This window comes from Mauremys reevesii, linkage group 6, assembly GCF_016161935.1.
Source record: "Mauremys reevesii isolate NIE-2019 linkage group 6, ASM1616193v1, whole genome shotgun sequence".
Taxonomy (NCBI): Eukaryota; Metazoa; Chordata; order Testudines; family Geoemydidae; genus Mauremys; species Mauremys reevesii.
This window is the reverse complement of record NC_052628.1, coordinates 66325225-66346411: the sequence shown is the minus strand read 5'-3', so window position 1 is coordinate 66346411 and position 21187 is coordinate 66325225. Positions and strand designations below refer to the sequence as shown.

The following is a 21187-nucleotide window of genomic DNA, read 5'->3' as shown; positions in this document are numbered from 1 at the left end:
AGACAGAAAAGTGTATAGAAAAAATAGGTTTAAAAAAATATCAGGGTGGATAAAAATTGTTTTTAAATAAAAAAAATCAGCTATTTTGATTGTTACTTACTTTATAGTACTTTTTAATATAAAGCTGTTTAAAATGAAATCTGAGCTTTATGCCTTAAATATATTTAAGGCATAAACGTCTAATCTCTTAAAACATGTAAATAAATAAATATGCTGAATCCATAAGTCTCTATTATAAACCGAGTTAAAAGCAGATTTTCAATATAAAGAAAAAAATCAGAGAGAACATCTAACTTTTAAGGTCAGTTTTATAAATATAGCACAATAGATTATCATAAGTAACTTAGGGTACGTCTAGACTACCTGCCATATCGGCGGGTAGTGATCGATTTCTCGGGGATGGATATATCACATCTCATCTAGACGCGATATATCGATCCCCACACGCACTCCTGTCGACACCAGAACTCCAGCAGCGCAAACGGCGGTAGCGGAGTCGACAGGGGGAGCCGCGGACGTCAATCCCACGCCGTGAGGACGAGAGGTAAATCGATCTAAGATACTTCGACTTCAGCTACATTATTCACGTAGCTGAAGTTGCGTATCTTAGATCGATCCCCCCCCCAGCGTAGACCAGCCTTTACAAAACTGCTTCATTGTCAAGAGACTTGGGTTAGTAGGAACTTAAGCTCCAGTGATTTGCACTTAGGCATATTTGAAAATTTTCCCAGGTCGACGTGAAATAATCAGTATAATTCCCTGACTACAATTAATCACCCTGTTTAATAAATCATTTAGTTGTAAATGTGAAACATGTTTTGATAAGAGAAGTTTACATATTAAAAACATTACAGGTTGTCTTGTTTAATAAAATATAAATTTTATATGCCATTGTTTATAATTCCAGTTACATTCCTAATGTAGCTTGACACAAATCAAGAGCAAAAAATTAAAATTATCTAGTAAATAAGCAATATATCATTCACCATTTTCTAACATTTTAAAAAAAGTGTACAATTATTAAAGAATATAGAATAAAGAATATATAGTTTATAGTCTATGCTCCTACGTAGCAAAATGAAGTACCAAATCCAGTAAAAATGCTCTATATAGATGTAAATCAACATGTTAGAGTGGTTACATCTACCAATAAGAATGCACCTTTCTTTAGAAAATAACTGAAGTACAAATGGAAAATTTGATTAAAAAGTGATTATTTAAATGGAGGCTTTCCACTTGGTTATTTAAAGCAGGATTTAAAATTGCCTTAATTTAAATCAATCCACCCTGAAAAAATGTACACATCATATAGTCATACACACAGTACACCTACATGATCCTAAAAAACTCCCACCTAATTAGGAAATGCCTGTTAGACAGCAAAGAATTCCTAAATAGTGTCTTCACTGTAAAACCCCTGGAGCAAGGACTGTCCTTTTCTTCTGTGTCTGTACAACACTGTAGCACAGTGGAGTCCTGGTCTATGACTGGTGCCCCTAGGTACTACAGTGATACAAATAATAATTGTTCTAAACAATTTGATATGCATTACTCTTACATTCATTCAATAAGAAGTTTTTTTTATAAAAAGGATATGACATTTTATTGAACATCTAAAACAGAGAAAAACCATTAATTACAGCAATACTGTACATATTGCTTTCAGTGCTAATTCTCATTGAGATATAAAACAAGAATTAATCATTTGTTCCATTCAGTTCCTCTAAGCCTTTCAGAGGAGGTTCTTTTTGTGCAGCTGTCACAAAAAAGCAGGGTTTTAACCACAAAAGTTTTGGCTTTAAGCCAGGCTCACCAGCTGAACTGCATTCCCAGAATGCACCACAATCTCCTGTCTTGACGAGAGGAGGTGGTGCATCATTGGAATCCATAGATGTGGGTTCTGTGGGTCATAGGATACATAGCTCAGACAGGAAACCCTGCTCATAGAGGAGAAAGGGGACATGAGGTACTGAAACTACAACTCCCAGGAGACATCACAGCAGCATTTCCAAATCAAAATATATAATTTCTCAAGCATTTGGCTTTTTTGATGGAAAAAAACTAAGTGTCTCCATTTGGGAGAAAATTTCATTTTGTTGAAAACTGAATTTTTTCCACTGAAAAACAGTTTTGAGGGAGAATTTTCAACTAGCCCCAGTGGTCAGTTTTCTAGTCCCATAGAGAGATACTTTGATTGTCAGAATATCCAGCATCCTTTATCATTTCAAGGCAGCAAATATATCTAGTAAACTTCTTCTCTCCAAGAAGTTGCTTATTTCCCAGAAACAGTGTCCATTATATGCTCACTGGTCAGCTTTTATCCTTTTAGTGTTCAAAATATACAAGTCTGTAAAACAGAGATGCTTGCTTACTATAGGTTCAACACCACAAATAAATACTACTAATAAAAAAATGAACAAAGTTTAATTTAAATCGTGCAGCATATTGTTCTTCCTCACTTTTGCTTACAAGGACTGTTGATCCTTATAGAGATTATCCTTATTTTTCTAATACACTACTCTACCCTAAACTTTCTTTCATATTCAAAGCTAAAACAGATATACTGTACCAAATCGATCAATTGCCTTGCCTACTTCAAAGAAGGTATGCCAAAAAACATAACATTCAGTAAATTCATCTTTGGAACACCCTAGCAACTTGTCTAAAACTAGAATGTCCCTATTCCTTTACAACCATTAAGCCTAGGGTCCGAGAAACCTTTCCATTCGATTGTGGTTCCACATTTTATCCCAATTAAGCAAATCTATTTCACTTCCCTAGGTAATAGGACTTCTGTTGTGTTAGGAAGAGTACATGCCAAATAAACTGAGGGCTAAAGAAATATCTACTTTCATGTTCCAAAGGATCTCATGTGTTATTACTCTCCAAAATTCACCAGTTTGCAGGCAGAGCCAACAAAGGTGTAACATGGTGCCTCTATACCCACAAGCCTTCTAGCACACTGGTAAGTTTTTCTCATTGATAGTGAAAAGTCCAGAGACAGTGGAATCAATTCCCATTTGGGCCTTAATTTTCATTTATTTGGGGAGACAGGAAACTGATATAGGAAACAATAATGTGGTCCTTTTGGGCCAAATTTCCTATTTCTGTGCATACTGTGATCTTCCATACTATTGCACTTACAATCACCAAAAGCACTTAGAGCTTCAGCTCCCTTAATATAGAAGGGAGGAAGCTGCAGGGTATTTGCTGTAAGGGCCTGTCGACTCTGGAATGCAAGTCTCCCCCTACATTTATTAGAACCAGGTTTTGTTAAACCTTCCTCAAACAGTGCAAGACTTCTTTTCATCTTCTTCTGCAACCACTAAGGAGGAAATGGAAAAAGGGTGTTCTGGAGGGTTAGTTAGTTGTGGCGAAAAGGAGTTATGAAGTGGGAATGAATGGTCAATTTGGTGCCAGAGAAAACCTTCCCCCCCACCAATCAAGAAAGAGCCACCAAACAGCAACTATTTGCATAAATATCACAGGTTCTCACAGCCTGGAACTTAGTAGTAGTGTCTCTGGCACAATTTTATTCATTGTGTAACTTTCCTGGTGAAGTTAGATGACTGGTGCCCCCCACATACTAGGGGAGCACCAGCTCAAGGGGAGGACACGTGACCTCTCCATGTGACTCCTCCCTGCCCCGCCCCCAGGTAGGGGCTCCCATGCTCTCCCTGTCCCCTCCCCACCCTACATTGTCGGGGGCAGGCTCTGTCCTCCTGCTGCACCACCTCCCCTTGGCATGTTCAGCTGCTCTCCCTAGCAGTCAGGCCCGAGCTGCTCCCGGATGCTGCCTGGTGCAGCACAGTAGCTGCCTGGGAGAGTGCCTGGCTGCGGCGGCAGTGGGCTGCCTCACACCCAGGCTTGGCTTCCGGGACAGCGGCTGAACGAGTCAGAGCGCCGCCCCCGCCCCCCCAGCATGCTCTCTGCGCAGCAGTAGCTGGTTGCAAGACAGCCTGGCTGGGGTGAGGGCAGAAGCAGCCTGCTCCCTGCCCAGGCTCGACTTCTGAGCGACAGGAGCAGACTCTGAGCATGCTCAAAGGATGGGGGGCTCCAGCTTGCTCAGCCAACTGTCCCCAGAAGCTGAGCATGGGCCGAGGGTAGCCAGGTGCTCTCCCAGTCAGCCACTGCACTGCACCGGGCAGCGTGGCTGGAAGAGGCTCTAGCCCTGCCCCGTCCTCTCCCCGTCCAGGCTAGCTGGCTGCTGGATGGGGCACTTGACCCTTCATGCCCCTCCCACCAGTCACCTCTTTGGAATTACACCATGAGCCCACTCAGTTTAGCTAGCCAGTAAAGGTCGTCATTCTCAACTGCCGTCCGCCAAAGTCAATGGTGCTACGCCAATATACACCAGCAGAGGTCCTGGAAAGAGCAAGTCTCCCTGTCACCTGTATGATCGATCATTCTAGCTGCGGTAATATCAAGAGATACTGCATACAGATGTCAGTCACGTCAGTCTAGCAAGATCTGAGTGTGTCTTTGCTGTAACTGTAATTTTATTTGTCTATAAACAGACATATATATGCATTTACGCCTGTCGTTAGTTTAATCTGACCATTTTGCTGTATATGTTAGCCTTTTATTTGTAAATAAACAGCTTTAAAACCAATGCTTATATAATTGTTGGGGGTGACAATAAATATTGACATTACCTAGACACCAACAACGCAAATTGTTGGAAATAGGGACAAAAAGATGAAGCTCTCTGTATATGTAACAATTACCTTAAAATCTTACAAAGATGGAAATGGTATAAAGCAGTACAATTTGGAAATGTCTGGAGAAGTCTCCCTGCAATAATGCAGCAAAGACACCAAGAAGAGACCCAGATAAGAGTGGATGTAACATAATAGAAGAACTAGACAATATATGTTTCAGGAATAAGTGCAAAACTCTTCCACATTTCCATGCAAACCTTGTGTGAGCACATTTTTCATACATCAGAATGCAAGCTACCCTAGGAAAGGAAATGAGAATCAAATATTTTTTTTAAGCCGTTGAAGAAAATCCACCAAACACAAGTACAGAATGAAACATTACTTTCAATCCCAGGAAATCAGTAGCAGGGAGCCTCTCTGATTTATTGCACTTCTAATGCTTGATGACACGATGTGCCCATATGTCACTGTTTCATTCAATGGACATTTTTCAGCCACCTGCCACAAGTACAAGCCAAGGACTTGTTCCAGCCTCCACTTCTACCATATATGCATTACCCTGCAACCAACAGCCGAAAGAAACCAATATCTGCCAAATCATGAGGAGTGCTCGGTACACAGAGCTGGCTGCCTGCTGGCCAGGTCTACACTAAAAAAGTTTTGCCAGAATAGCTATACCGTGAAACGCTCCTGGGTAGATACATTTATTGCAGCAAAAGGTGTTTTTGCCAATATAAACCTACCTTATTTCACTTGAGGAACTGGAATAAGTTACCCTGCCAAAAGCACTTTTTTGCCATTGTAAATGGTGCATGCTCTAGGGCTTCTGCTAACATGGAAAGATCATTTAAAAAGAGCCACATAGGTAAGCCAACATTACCAGCGCCAGCTGCTAGTATAGACCAGGCCTTGTATAATACCTATTTTGTGTAAACTAAATGAAAGTTAAGGACACAACATAAATTTGCATGCAAATGTGTAAGCAGTGGTGGTACTCAAGCATATATTTCCATTTTTTAAATATTGATTTCAAATGTTGATGGAGATTATGCTAAAGCATTAGTTTCTAACACTAAGATGACATGAAATAAGTATATGCGCACATATATCAAAGGCAAATACTTGGTATGTGGCTGGAGTTTTTGCATCTTCTGAAGGAGATATATTGGGAGCATTTATAACTTTAAGGATATTAGGGGAAGAGAGGGACTTCAAGGTCCACCTATCACAAACTATATGAGCAAAAGATTGGGAAGGAAACACAAGTCAAGTGCTCAGAACAGGTATTTACAGATGCAATCAGACAAGTGGTGCATGTAAATTGGCATGTATGATTGATCTGTTATGAAAGTCTGGATCTTGAGGACCAATTCTGCTCTCTACACAAGCATCTATATAAAGTAAAAGTAAATAGCCTCTAAACTAATATGCAAGTCTCTCAGTATTCTTTCATATTCCAAAAAGCACATTTCCTGATATGCATGGCCTTTTTTTTTTTTTTTTTTTAAATGGCAGGTCTCCAAAGATCAGCAAGATGGAGGATTCATATGCTAAAGTTCTTCATATCTGCCATCTGAAAAAGGTGTCACTGGAGTAAGTGTCTTGTGCATATTTAATTCCATAGCTTTGCTGAAATAACTAGTGTTTTTTTAATGTCGGCAAATTTATGATTAATAGGGAGTTGCAGTTTTTCACACAGGTTCAGCTAACTCAGAAATGAAGAGTCCAGCACTTGGGGAGATGATGTAGATTTATAACATTCCCTGGAGGACTTTTCCTCTAGGAACCAGTGACGTGAATGCACTCATCTATATACTACATGCAATTTGCATGAGACACATAAAATTGATAATATTCTTAATGTAATAAATAAATAAAATGTTATACAGAAAAAAGTTAATATTAATGGGAACTACTTCAAAATGATTAATCATATACTGAGAAAGTAGACGGTATACTGTGTTACTAGGATATTTTATTATTGTAACAGTCTGATAGGATATGACTAAAGGGTAAATATTATGAATGAGGCAGAAAAATGAGGTAGAAAAATAATGTAATCATGTAGTTAAAGATTCTATCATAATGGATATGAACAAGATTGCACAGATAAACATAATTCTGGCATTTCCTAACCTGAGTGCTTGATTTTGAAAACATATGGTTCTTTTAACATGCAGTTTTTTGGGTGGGTATGTTTATATATATATATTTTACACACACCAGTATAAAATTTACATTATATACAAATGCAGTATGTACACATTTTTCAGACAGCACATACTGTGTATGCTTTAGTACAAGATATATTGTACATATATTTGTTGGCTAATTTTTCGCTTTGCTATTATTCTTCACAAATAACTATTCACGATTCATAATGTTATTTTTACTGTATAACCAAAACAGAAAGGACTAAAAACCAATTTTGGTTGACTAACAAAAGATAGACACAAAAATGCTCAGAGTGCACCCCTGTATTCACACCTTACACACTATTGTAATAATCTTTGTACAAAGTATGCCTTGTAAGGTATCAGTTGAAAGCTCATACGATTTGGTCAGTATCATATTGATAAAATGCATGTGGCAACATTGTATTTAAAGTTATAAGATTTCCCTATTGTTATTAACACATATTCCAAATCCCACACACCTGCCCAAGCAGAGGTTGGCAAAAGGGTCACAAAGGGATATGTGCTCTGCTAAATGTGCATTTAAGTAGTAAACAAAGTCATCAAGCAGTAAAAGAAACAAAGAAATCTTAAAACAGGTGAGAAAAAGCCAGCAGGGAACAGCCTTCCACATAGACTCTGTCTCTTAGTGCCCAGCTAGAAATGTTTTTCAAGAGAGGGACTGAAACTATTAAAAAAAAAAAAGTGGGGGGGACCCTCCAACATACACCCCTCTCACTTTCTCCCTGCCCATCGCATGCACCTGAAAGGACAAAGAAAGCACTCGTTAGACTCTGAGGGAGGGGTCCTGACCCAGTGTGGTCAGTAATCTGCATGTGGTGAGAAATTTTGCTTGAATCTAATATATTTTGTTAAATTAGGCATAAGTAAACTTTTTCTCCTTGTAACCATTTCTGACTTTTATGCCCCATCATTTGTATTCACTTAAAATCTCTCTCTTTTTCATAAACTTGTTTTATTGTTTTATCTAATCCAGTGTGGTTAAATTGAAGTGTCTCCGTAATTCCATTTAGAGTAACAAGTTGTGCGCCTATTATTCTCTTAAGGGATAACAAACTTAATATAATTTGGACTGTCCAGGAGAGGGCTGGGCAGTACAAGACATACATTTCTAGGGGAAATCTCAGACTGGAGGTGTGTTGATCACCCTGCAGTATAACCGAAGCTGGTGAGAGCCCAGGTGTAATCCAAGTATGACTGGCAGGCTGTAGTTACGCAGACACTTAGGGTATGAAAGGTTGTTTGTGAGCAGTCCTGTTAGGAGCTACTTCAGCCAGGGCCGGCTCCAGACCCCAGCGCGCCAAGCGCGCGCGCTTGGGGTGGCATTTTCCCGGCAGGGCGGCAGCCGGCTCTGGCGGACCTTCCGCAGTCATGCCTGCGGGAGGTCCACCGGAGCCGCGGGACCAGTGGACCTCCCGCAGGCATGACTGCGGTGGGTTCACTGGTCCTGCGGCTCGGGTGGACCTCCCACAGGCATGCCAGCGGATGCTCCACTGGAGCCGCGGGACCAGCAGAACCTCCGCAGGCATGTCTGCAGGAGGTCCACTGGAGCCGCGGACCGGAGACCGCGGACCGGAGACCATTGCTTGGGGCGGCGGGATTCCTAGAGCCGCCCCTGACTTCAGCAAGGAACTGTAAGGCACCTGAGGCTGCAGAGCATGAGTGATGCAGCTGCTCATTAGTCTGATATACCCTGATAATGTCACAGTGGGCATAAGTAAAATATTGACTATATCTGTCAGAAGCATTGGTCAGGAAATCCTGTCCCAGTCAGGTCTGCAGAAAAGAGGGGTAGAATCTGCGCTGTGGTTCCCTTCCAGCATTAATGGGGTTTTTTTTAATTCAGAAAAGCAGAATTTCATCCTTAGAGCTGAAAGTGGTTCAGAGGGCTTTTAGGCGAGGAGGTGGGGGGATGGAAACAGAAAAAAGTGAGAAAGCGCTTCTTTTGTTTCCTTTCCTAAAGAGTTTAAACTGTAACATTACCAGCTGCAGAGTCAGCTCTTTTGCTGAGCAGCCAGTAGTGCAATCAGAGGGCCTACCCACAAGAAAGGGCAGTCTGATACCAGGCAAGGCAGCACTGGGTAAGGAACTAAGGGTACATCTTCATGCTGGAGGTGTAGTTAGCAGATCAAGGAGACATGCCTGCACTAGCATCTCAGATGTATTTTTAGCACGCTAGCTTTCATCAAGCTACTGCGGGTGTTTACTCAAGCCTCCAACCAGCTCCAGGATAGACATACCGGCAAGTTAGAGACTGAAACCTAATCCTACTTCTGAGGCTGGCTCATTTTGTGGTTCAGTATGTTCTAAACTTGGATGCTTAAAATTAAGCACTTAAAACAATCAATGTGAGTTACAGATGCTCAGCAGCTCTCAGAGTCAGACCATTTTCATTTAGATGCCAAAATGCTGAAAAATTGGAGAGGATTTAGAAGGAAGAGAAAAAAAAAAAGTATTCTCACTAACCCTTTCCCAGAACCTCAGGCAGGCCCCCATGCATAGAGGGGGAGACAATGATTGGTTTTTCAGGCCCCCCAAAATGCTACAGGTGGCTTTGCTGTGGAGCTCCCAAATGAATACTAGTGGACAAAACAAGCAGCATTTCTGTCTCTGAGCATTGGTAACTAACAAAGCAGCTACGAAGTCTTACTAAAATGCTAGACTACAGTCTTGATTCCCACCCCACTTAAAAGCCACATGGACCGGCAGATAAAGGATGGTAGGCTGCAGAGAGCCACTTGTGGCTCCCCAATTCAAGGCCACACAATCCCAGACTGCACAGCCCTAACATGTGCCATTGGCGTAAAGTAAGCGACCTGATACCAATGGAGGAGCATGCAGAGCAGAGCTCAGTTAGCCCACTGCTTTCCCATAATGCCCCTCTTTTCCATTAAGCAAAGGGAAGCATAGCTGATGCAAAAAAAGGGCAGGGCCACCTCTACCAACTTTCCACCAGTGAAAAACATCCTTGTGCTGAGGGAATAATTTGCTGATTTTCTCTGAAGACCATTTCATGCTGCTTATGCATAAGGCTAAGATTTTGTCATGTATATTTTTAGTAAAAATCACGGACAGGTCACAGGCAATAAAGAAAAATTCACAGAAGCCTCTGACTTGTCCATGACTTTTACTAGAAATATGCATAACAAAATGGGGAGCTCTGGGGTCCCCACACCACCCCTGGGGGCTGTCTGGAAGCCCTCAGGGTGCCCCAGCTGCCCGCAGCAGCTCCGAGCTCTCAGGGCACCCAGTCCTCCGGCGGCTGAGAGCTCCGGGCCCCACAGTTCCCAGCCGACATGGGCGAAGTGGGTGGACCCTGCAGCTCCCAGGCGCTGCGGGCTCAAGTCACAGAGGTCTCTGGAAGTCTGGATTCAGTGACTTCCATGACCTCCGTGTCAAAATCATACACTGACTTAGACAATGCAGAGCAGCATTAACAGACCAGAGCATCCAGCCCCACATCTCCACCAGCACTAGAAAATTTTATTTGTGCAGAATGGACTGCAAACTTGTTGTGGCCATTTCTTGATTGCGTCTGTTACTATGGCTTCTCCAGAATACAGCTTTATAGAACAAAGTGATCAAGACCTACTTGAGTTCTTTCATGAGTCAAGAGACACTCTGAGGATTTTCAATGATAGCAATAGAACATGAACTGTCAGAAAGCCTTAAGTACGACAGCCTGACAGATGAATCTGTATGCAGAAAAAACAGGAAGGTCCCTCTGGAACTGGGAGTTGCTGGAGTTTAAACTGCTGTAAAAGCTTCTAGTAGTTTTAGACAGAGAGATGTGAGAATAGCTATATGGGTATACAGACCTTATTTAAAAATCTGTATTTTAAATGGGTTTTGCCTTGATGAACTTTAAAAGTAATTTTTCTATCAAGCTGTAGATTTCAGAAGATCAGCTGTCTCACTCTAGCCCAGCTCCAAAATAGGAAGATTTTTGGGATTGCCTTGTGTGCAAGAACAAGAACATTTCTGTTTTTAGATTAGTGAAGGAAGAAGTGGAAATGATTAATCAATCAGAAAATAAAAATAAATTCAGACTTATGATCAATTTAATGTTGAGCAACTGGTTGCCAAGATTTCTCCAATTAGTCAGTTTTATATTCAATTTTCTGTAAACTAGTGACAATGTCTTTTTAAGACATTTGACCAGATGAGACCATGCCAGCTTCCTCAAAAGTGGAAAGAGAGCCTCATTCAAAATTGACTGTACCAAGCTGAATAGCTCCAAAGTAGGCCTCGCACCTAACTTCAGAGAAAGGTGATGGAAATTGGAGTGCCCAAAACTTGTAAACTGTAAGAACCCAGGGTAAGGCCTAGAATCCTCCTCTTTTGGGTCAACAAGTCACCTGGGGTGAGATAGATGTTCTAAAATCTCCAGGACTGACCACCTTAGGGGGAGGAAGTCACAACATCAACTAATAGGCCACCATTATTTATTGTATATTTCTTATTAGCTGGGAGACAGACTCTTTTTATATTCTTTCCTTTTAGGATGTGGACATGAATGTGTGACTACATGCATGCATGAGCTCCCATGAAGCCCTCACACCAAGTGCCAGAACAGAAATTTCCCCAGGTTTAAACTGCCCTAAACACTGTCTTATAAAGACACTCATAGTGTATTATGGGAAAAGCCTCGACAAATTTGAGATTTTAATCTGTAATTTCTAGTAAATAAGACTTGTTAAACTTCTATTTATTGAGAGTGTTCTAGTCAAGTTTTTATTACAGATATGTCTACACATACCCACTGAAGAAGCTCAGATCACTCACACTGCCAGGACTACACTCTGTTTTTAGCATGCTAGTTCAGTCAGAGCTAGCGACAGTATATTTCCTTGAGCTGGAATTTACACCTCCATCTTGAAGTGTCAATGTACCCATAGCGTCTATGTGTTGGGAGGAGGGACAGGGACAGGTTAGCTACCATATAAGAATCAGAGCACGGTAAAAATTTTCAACAAAAGCTTTAAAAAAAAAAGTTTTTACTGAAACTAATGATTTTCAAATTTGTTAGCTACGAAAAAAACCTAAACATATTTTTTTAAAACATCAAAACATTTTGTTTTGACACTTTAGAAACCAAACATTGATTGTTCAATTCAAAACAAGTTTTCATTTCAAAACTTTTTATAACAGAAATTCAAAAATGTTTATCGTTTTTTATTATGAGCAATTGTATATTGCATTCAACTCAAAATGAATTTTTTTCAACTTTTGAAAATTGCCAACAAGCAAAAAAAGCCATTATTCACCCATCTCCAGTAAGAACTGAAGTCTAAGAAGGAAGTTTTATAATTGGCTATGAGTTCATGCTTCACACATGAGACAATAATTTGGTTTCAGTATTAAGATACTCAATCAGATTTAAATTTTCAAGTTCCTGATGCAGTTGGTAAAATTCTTTCTATGCGGTTTTTATAAATAAATGGACAGCCACCTTCTTAGAAAGCATGAGGAGTGATTACTTTTGGTAGTAATTTGAAGATTTTACTCCAATCCAATATTGAGACTACTTTGGTTTTATTCTTCATTTAGATTTAAAATGAAAAAGGAGCCTACTCAAGGCTCTAGGTGCCCTAATATCTTCATTAATTAAGATATATAGATATATATAGATATAAAATGAAATCCCCGCAGCATTGAAATAATCACTCTGACAGGAACTCAGCCCGCCAGACACCTACAGAGATTCCTTTCCACCCCTTCATCACTATGGGAAACAGCTTCAGCCTTCTCCAAAAACCCTCTCAGACAGATGTCTTTTGCAGCGTGCTTGGATGGTCACCAAACTCTCCTCGTTTGTACCAAATGGGGGAGGAGGGGAAGCAAGTAACAGAGTCTAGGAGCCCTCACAGAGCCCTACCAGCCTCCCCATCTTTTATGACAAGGAGGAAATCGAGTTTAGGTACCCCTGCTGACCACAGCTGTGGCAGTATGGGAGAGAGATGTAGTGTTAATAATAGCTGAGCTCTGGCAATATATTTTGACTATTTTAAGAGATTTAAATATGTATAAAATAGAAATGGATACTGAGTTATATTTCTCTTAATATGCTACATGGGTCCAAAACCTCTGACACACTGGAAAAGATACCAGCCAGTCAAAAGCCTGACCTCCGGCTCCCCACAAATAGTCTATGGCTCTCAGAGGGAGCAGGGTTCAAAGAGTATGTTTTGGAGAGGATTGAGGAAGTGTCCAGTAGGAACTGTGAAATGAGGGCATGAGGCAGAGATTACAGGAAAAAGAAGGGGACCCATTTCGCTCTCATTTTCTATGCTTTCGTCAGTTATCCTTTTCCTCATTTACTTCTCTTCCCCCCAACTTTTCCTTGTTTTGCTCATCCTCTGTCCTCCCCCCTTCTATAGTTCTCACCTTCACATCACCCTATATGCCACTGGGGAATGGGAGACAGCCGCCAAACACCATAAATTCCAGGGATCCACTGGACAGGAAGGCTCCAATGCCATAAAATTGTTCTCTCTCCCTGATCCTGTATGGCAACCCCATCTCTAGTGGCAGCCCAACTCTCTGAGAAGGACCAATACTGGTGCAAAAACTCTGCATGTGCAGTCCTCCCCCTTCTCTCACCAAGAGTTCAGGCACAGAGCACAAGTTAATTAAGATCCATGCTGCATTAACTGCTATACAGATAATTGCTCACATTGCTGCTCACTGACACTGTTCCCTCCCAGAACTTCATACCCCTTCTCAGAGTTTTGTTCCCTACAGTGCTTCAGGGCCCAGAAGAACATGGCCATATGAAAATCATAACATTATAGCTGGTTTGACAACTGACATTTTTCCACACCATTTTTTGGTTGCAGTTCTTGATAAGATTTTCTTGAAATTCTGAATGTCAACAAATTAAAAGCACCTCTGGATGGCATCATCAAGCAGCTCAGCCCACAGATATTTAGTATTTTATAATACATGAAGTTCACACAATGCTCATGCCAGCTTAATCTTTGGAAAAGCAGTTGCTATGATAGTGTTTTAGACTTTTCTTCATTCATGAAATTTTTCTTCTGACAATCAGAACCACATTCAGAGCCACAGCTAGGAGATACACAAAGATGCAAGTTTCTTTGCTACCAGAAACATGATAAGATATTTTCCTAGTATAACTAACTTCTACAAGGAGATGGGTATTCCATATTTTATTATTTTCGATGTGGTATCCTTATGTAATTTTAACTGTCACAGTAACATCCCCCAAATTTGGAAACAAATGTGTCACTTAAAGATACTTTAAATCACTATGGTTCCTTCACAGTTCCTTCAGTGCAGCAGCAAGATAACCAGTAGCTTGCTAACACCTGATCAAGCTGAAGACAGACTATGACAGTAGTTTGAAAGTTCACTTGTCTTTCTGAATTTTAACAAAACATCAGAAAATTCTACTTCCGACAGTCTACTGTGCTATACTTCAGCAATTGCTTCCCAAAACATTTGAAATTAAGGAATGAAATTGCTGTTAGTGATGTGTGTGTTAGTACTTTCAAGACAACATTTTTTATGTCTATGCCTGTTGTCCCAGGCGTGAGGGAAAACTGAGCTCTTGGATCTCCCACAGTCTAGTAGAATTATATGAACACACCCAGCCAGTTGTCCTGTTCCAGATATATTCATCGATTCCTTATATACACCACACTGTAAAAATCAGTTTTATACAGCTGAACCTATCTGTTTCTAAAGCTATGTTGCAGAGGTAATGGCAGTTGATACGATGTGTTGAACACTGCAGAGCTGTTCCCATCAAAAACACCAACATTAGCAACTAACACAAAAACTTACAAAAAATATTCAAATGGTGGGTTCAATCATGCAGCAACGCAGCAGATACGTTGTAATGTAGCCTTGAACTTTGGGCCTCTGCAAGGCTGGACACTGAAAGGTATCTGCTAAATCTCTGAATAGCATGAAGACTTTGTAATTCCTCATTAACACTTTCCGAGTAATTTGCTCAGTATCATGTATTAGAAATAAACCAGACAAAATGAACCATGTCTCCATCATGAGAAATTGCTACTTCAAGAGGACTTGGGAAATAAAAAAATAAAACAAGGATTAAGCAGCAAGAAGAAACCCATTCACTTTCTAGCATGCACAAAGTTGACAAAAAGCCTTTACTGGTGAATAAGCAGGGAGTCAGGAGTACACTCAGTGGAAAATCAGAGACAGGTAAAAAATATTGCGAGACTATGAAACAATGTGTTTTCTTTTTTTCTATAGGTGCTTTGATTCCAGCGGAGTATCTGCTTCTTACTGAGACTGTCATGCTGAACAATGCAGGTATTTAAAATGATTCCAACTAGGCTTTCAAGTTAGCACTTCATTTAGTTGACTAGAAAAGAAAAGACCAAGCTGGCTGAAGACTGTTTTCTAGAAGGCTGAATTAACTTGTTTTAGGGAATCCCACTTCTCCATACATAATATCCCAGGTTTCTTTGCTAGTGCCTTTATTAGCAGAAATTCTCACACACAAAATTTGGTATCAAAGATTCTCACTTTAAAAAGAAATCTGATTTGTTCAAAGGAGGCAGCAAGCATAGCGTGCAGTATCTGCCTCCAACCTGGCCAGAAGAGAACATCTCTAGAGATGAAAGGATGCTTTCAATCTTAACCTTTTCTCCTGAGACTGCCCACAACTGGCACCATCATTATTTTGTGAGATAGACTCAGTTCACGTTACCTATAGTAGAAGAGGTGAATGAACAGCAATCATAACCACATTCAGTCACTACTGATTTGGGCTGAATTCAGGCCAGCCAACTAGAGGCGGAAGTCTTCATATCTTATTACTAATCTCCATATTTTATTTTAGGCTGCAGTTCAATCTAAACAGTTTAGTAAGAAGAGAGTCTGACACAGTGAGAACATAAAAGGGAGAAAGAAGTACTTCTTTAAAAATGCATTTTGCTTTGGAATGTGAATTCAACACAACCACAAGGACATCTCACTGTTTTGTTCTAATTACATTGCATGGCAATCATGGGCCTGGATGGGGCCCACTGAGAAGCCCAACATTGCAGAATGGAGGAGCACTGTCTGAATTACATCATCCTTGTTTTGTCACCTGCTTCCTCTTCAGACTATTTACTTTTGAGCCCAGTATAATTCACTTATATTAACAAGTACTTCCTTACTTTCTGTATTATTGAAGGACCATATTCAAATAATTTTTTTCAAGCAACAGAAAGCCAAACAATAGAAATCAAGGGTCTCAGGAAAGGTAGATGGATTATATAATGGAATTCTGTAACTTTAGTTTTCAAAGCTAGGTGAAAGATCTTCAATAATGTTTGCCACAACAGATTTTCCTCACACTTTTCAACTTCACAAAATTACAAGAAACCAAAGGGCTTCTTATGGTGATGGTGGTGCAATTAAACGTACAATAAAGTCTTCCCCTCAAAAATTGGCAGCTGTAAATTTTCTGACAGTGAAAAGAATAAAGAGATAGACCCTGATTATGCTCAAGACCCACTTTTAACCAGAGCCACTTCAATAATTTATTTTGTAGCAATTTTTATTTCTTTTAAATCTGAGAACCTATTGTTTCCCTGATTTAGAAGGAATGTGTTATACAGCAAATAGAAATGTTCTGGACAGAGGATCAAGAAGAAGCCAAGATGAAAGTCTAAGGTTATTTCCCCACTGTAGGCAGGTATGCCTGAGGCCTCATATTTCAACTGTGAGCACCCATTAAGTTCAGCTGACAATCAAGCCCTAGGATTCATTGCTGGTGCAGATCATTAATATCTCTATTAGGGAGAGAGCAAGTTATCAGCTTCTCTAACAGAAACTTGATTGTATGCTCTGCTCAAGAAACCAACACTAGAAGCTGGGTAACTATCAGCAAGTATCACAACTTCCATTTTTGGTTAAAATCACAGAGAAGGTTGCAGTGAAACAACCCTGAGTACTCATTGCCTCAAATCTCCATGATCCTTGTCATTTTAGTTTAAGATCTGTGTACCAAACCTAAGCTACGCTGGTTGTATTGAAGCCAATCCTCCTATAAACAGCTGAAGATCTGGTGTCCTTACTGATACTATGAGATATGTCAGTAGCTTTTGACACTGTTGATCATGAGGTATTGTTAACTCACCTGCCAGACTCCAGCAGTGGATAATGCTGATATTAGGTGGGCTCCAATGTTTCCTGGCTAAACACTCCCAGAAAGTGATATGGGGAGATTGCTCCTCTTCTGTCGGCTATTATGTAAAGTTCTGCAGGTATCCATCTGTTCTTCCCTCCTGTTCACCTTGTATACAGAGCTGTCAGCAGGGTCAGCGAGAGGACACAGGCTGCAGTGTTTTCAGTTTGATAGCTCTCCATTCTGTATTCTAGTGCTCCTGACCCAGTCATTGCTGTTGCACATCTTGCCAGGGCCTAAGGGAGGGTGGAACACAGCTGAGAGCCAGGTGGCTGAAGCTCAATATGGATAAGGCTGAGGCAATGCTGATAGGATGAGGGGAGCATCTGGCTGATATAACAAGGCTGGTGTCTCCCCCTTTTACTGAGGGATTTGTTCCTGACTTTGTTACTTAAGTTTGTATCTTGGGGTTTTACTGACTCCCCAGTTGCTGCTGATAATCATACAGCAGCAGTGTCCAGGAATGCTTTTTACCATCTCTACTTGGTCAGGAGATTGTGACTTTAGTTGTGTTTTTTTCAAACACACAGATGCAAACCTTACTACTGTGATCCATGCCTGTGTCATCTCAAGATGGGATTACTAATATACACTCAAACTAAGGTTCCATTTTAGGCCAATCCAGAAATTTAAAAGATAGTGGGTAGCTGTATTCTGCACTTACTGAGCAGTGCATCTCTGTGGCAGTATAAGTCATGAGTCCTTCATGATCTGTACTGGCTACCTTTTGGTTTCCTGACTGAATTTAAGGTGTTGGTTTAGATCTATCAAGCCCTAAATAGCTTTGAACCTTGCTATTTAAGAGACTGCTTCTCTCCGTGCACCAATCAATGGGAACAGCATGGAGGGACAGAAGGGATTTGGGCGTAAAGACTAAATTGATCCAGAGGGGGGCACGAAGGAATTATGATGAGGGAGATTTCAAGGTGCATGAGGGAGAGAAGAATGAAAAATGTGTATAATTTCCACATGTCTGGTTTTGGCTGGAAATGCAAGAACCAAAATACCATGAGAAAGGCTATTCTACAGTTTTTGACTCATCTGAAATCTTGAAGTACTAAAAATGTCAAGAGAGACCTAAATTTTGCAAAATGTTTGCCTTGGTGGCTTGTTCAAACAGCTTCAGATAAGCTTCAAAGAAGCATTGTGCCTGAACTTGAGAGTGTTATGTTTGCCCATCACTAATGTAAACTAGGAGTTTAAAAAAAAAAGAGAAGCCTAAAGCAAGGCTTCTAAATCCATATTTATGTACCCACCTCAATTTCAGAAGAGCTGAGCACCCAACAGCTCTCGCTAATTTGAAAGTGGCAAGGAATTAGGTGCTTAGCACTTTTAAAAAACAGGCAGGGGAGTCATGATATCACCCTCATGAGCAGCATCTCCCTATACATAAACCTGGATCATAATGGGTTCCAATTTTAAACACATGTATGATGAGATAATTACACTAAGTAACCTTGCCCCATTAACCTCAACAGACCCTTTTACGGTCTGTTTACAGCCACGCAGTTAAAACTACATTGTTGATTTTTTTGTACATTCGAGTGCATGAGGGCTGTTGTAACGTGAGGTCATAAATGAGTATTGACAGAATGAAAGCTGACAGAAGAGACCCAATGTGCCAAAGGGCTGATTGCTAATCAATAGTTTATGAACAAGCACTGAAAAAAAAACGAAAAAAACAACACCCAGCAATTACCCACTTAGCCGTGCTGTTGTATACTTCAATCTTGTATTCCAGTAATAAATGACTGGGAGAAAATACGGTCAAGCAGCAACCACACATTTCTCTATTAAGCTACAGAAGAAATATCTTTCCTTTAATCATTTCCAGTGCCACTAGAAAACGTAAGCTACTTTGTCCCAGATATTGTATTGTTACAGATAAATGAAGGAAACTTGTATTAAAAAAAGCGCTCTAGCTACTGAGCTTTTTCTATTCCAACAAGCCGTACTTAATAGCAAGTGCTATTTTTCAATCTGCTTGTCTACCAGCCATTGACTCAATTTCCAGCTTTCAATTTTTCTTCTCATACCAACTTCCCAGCTGATCAACAAGATAGAGGAATTGATTACTCATGTGGAAAGGTAGGCTAACATAACTAAAACTCTGCATTGCTTCAGTCATGATAATTTCTGTACCGCTGAATCCACCGTAGTTAACGCAGTGCGAAGGGATATAAAAAATATCAACAAAAGTATTTCAAAACCTGAAAGGGCAGTGTGACCGGGTGCCTGGATGGATCACGCTGAGAATGCTACACTCAGGGCAGACTGCAGGGAATGGGGGAGACAATCCCCAAAACTGGTGGTTTATTCTATAATTAGATTCACTAAACCAGTAACAGAAGAGCTTCTGTAATACCATATTGATTAACAAGAAGCTATATACAGTCTTCTTTAAGCAATCCAGCCCTTGGCCCCCATCTAGACAGTCACATCTAATATAGTGAGGGTTTAGTGAAAACCTGATTCACCATATGTGAATTTCCCCAGTCCCAAAGGACCAGACACTGATCCCCAGGTCAATATGCATTTCATATCTTACCCAATAATTACACAGATGCCAATCCTTTAACTAAAAGATTAAATATTTAATAACAAAGGGAAAAAGAAAAAAAAAGAGTTGCAGTGGTAGAGTTCAATATACATACCGATCTGAGTAAAGCCATTAGGTTGGTTTCATAGCAGAGATGTTGAGGCTGCTGATTTGTAAAAGTCTTTCTGGAATCAAATTTAAGAGGGTTACAGTCCAATAGGCAGTCCAGGCGACAAGTCTTTCCATTTATTTTCCACGCATTTTCCAGGTTATTCCAAATTATTTGGAAGATCTCCATCTTATGATTTATATTTTCCCTGTTCAAAGTTTAAACAGACTAGACATGGGACGATCAGGCTTGGGGCTTTCCTTTAAAGTCCTCTAGCAAGCTGATAAGCCTCTTGACACAGCAGGACCTTCCCTGAGGAAGAATAGGCAGTGCAGATTGTTGCTTTGAAGCTAATCTACCTCCTATGCATACACAAGTAAACTAGTTGCATTCACTCACATAAGGCAATTAGCCATTCAAACTATCAAGACAGTTCACAGGTGATTTACTACATGGAATTACATGGAGAGATTAGGACAATTATATTATTAGGCCACAAATTCCATCTAAATGATGGAGATCAAAAGGAGATTTGAGTCAACAGAATACAGTAATGAAGCATTAGAAGACAGGAACAGGATTTAGCATCTACAAGCCAATTAGATCACTTTGTTAGATTTCTAATAGAATTCAGGTAAACACTTAGTGTCTACCCTTGATTTCTATTACTACAAATAAATGGGTCGATGATTGCTGGTCTAGTACATCTCTTTGAAATTCACATACAAGTAGATTGTCTTCATTACATTTCAATGCCTCTTATTAAGCTGTCATGGGTCACACCCAGATCAGTGTCACAGGCAGATTCTCTGCCCTACCCATGCTCTGCTGGAGTACACTGGACGGATGAGCACGGGGGGGGGGAGGGGGGGAAGAGGCATAGAGAGCTGGGTGCAGCTCCCCGCTCCTCAGCCACCTGATGCTGGCATCAATTAAAGACGTAGGGACCTTATGCCAGTGAAGAAGCAGGTGTAGTGGACCTCTGCTCCATGATATCCTTATGCCTCAGGCCTGCAGCACCTTTGACATGCTCCTTCTCTTCCCTTGTGCTAGGGGTGGGAGTACAGCAGGTACAAGAGGCAGCCAATCCACCACTGTCTGCTTTCCTCAGGCCGAGAGATCTCCTGCACAGGCGTTCTCCACTGGCTCTCTCTGGCATACACAGCACAAAATGGCCACAGCATTACTAGAGAATCTGCCCCTAATAATTCTAAAATCATTGTTCTGTGAAAAGTTTGGCATCTACTGAACAAATGAAGATGTGGCATTTTAAAAAGATTTAATTGATAAGTTGTTCAGGATAGCCAGGTCCACCCCAACTCCCAGCATGTAGCTCATATACGCACACAAGATGTTCTACAGCATAACCAGAAATGCTTCTGGGAGATTTTCAAATGATTGGATAGAACTGGCCAGAAATCAGAGGTGGAAAACGCGTAAGATGCCACCCATAAAATCCCCTCAGAACAGAATTCTCCCACACACTACAGATTTGCAGCTTAATGAAAG

General features: G+C 40.5%; 1 protein-coding gene across 9 annotated transcripts in view; it reads right to left on the bottom strand.

The window, feature by feature from the left end:
- Positions 1–21187, bottom strand: part of CAMK4 (calcium/calmodulin dependent protein kinase IV) — a 277800-nt gene that overhangs the window by 224260 nt on the left and 32353 nt on the right. For 2 of the 9 annotated variants that reach the window (XM_039543585.1, XM_039543584.1), the window contains exon 2: positions 19685–19754. The exons of the other annotated variants lie outside the window; for them this stretch is intronic. The gene's annotated coding sequence lies outside the window, so the exon portion shown is untranslated. The remainder of the gene's footprint in view (positions 1–19684; positions 19755–21187) is intronic. 9 annotated transcript variants of the gene reach the window in all.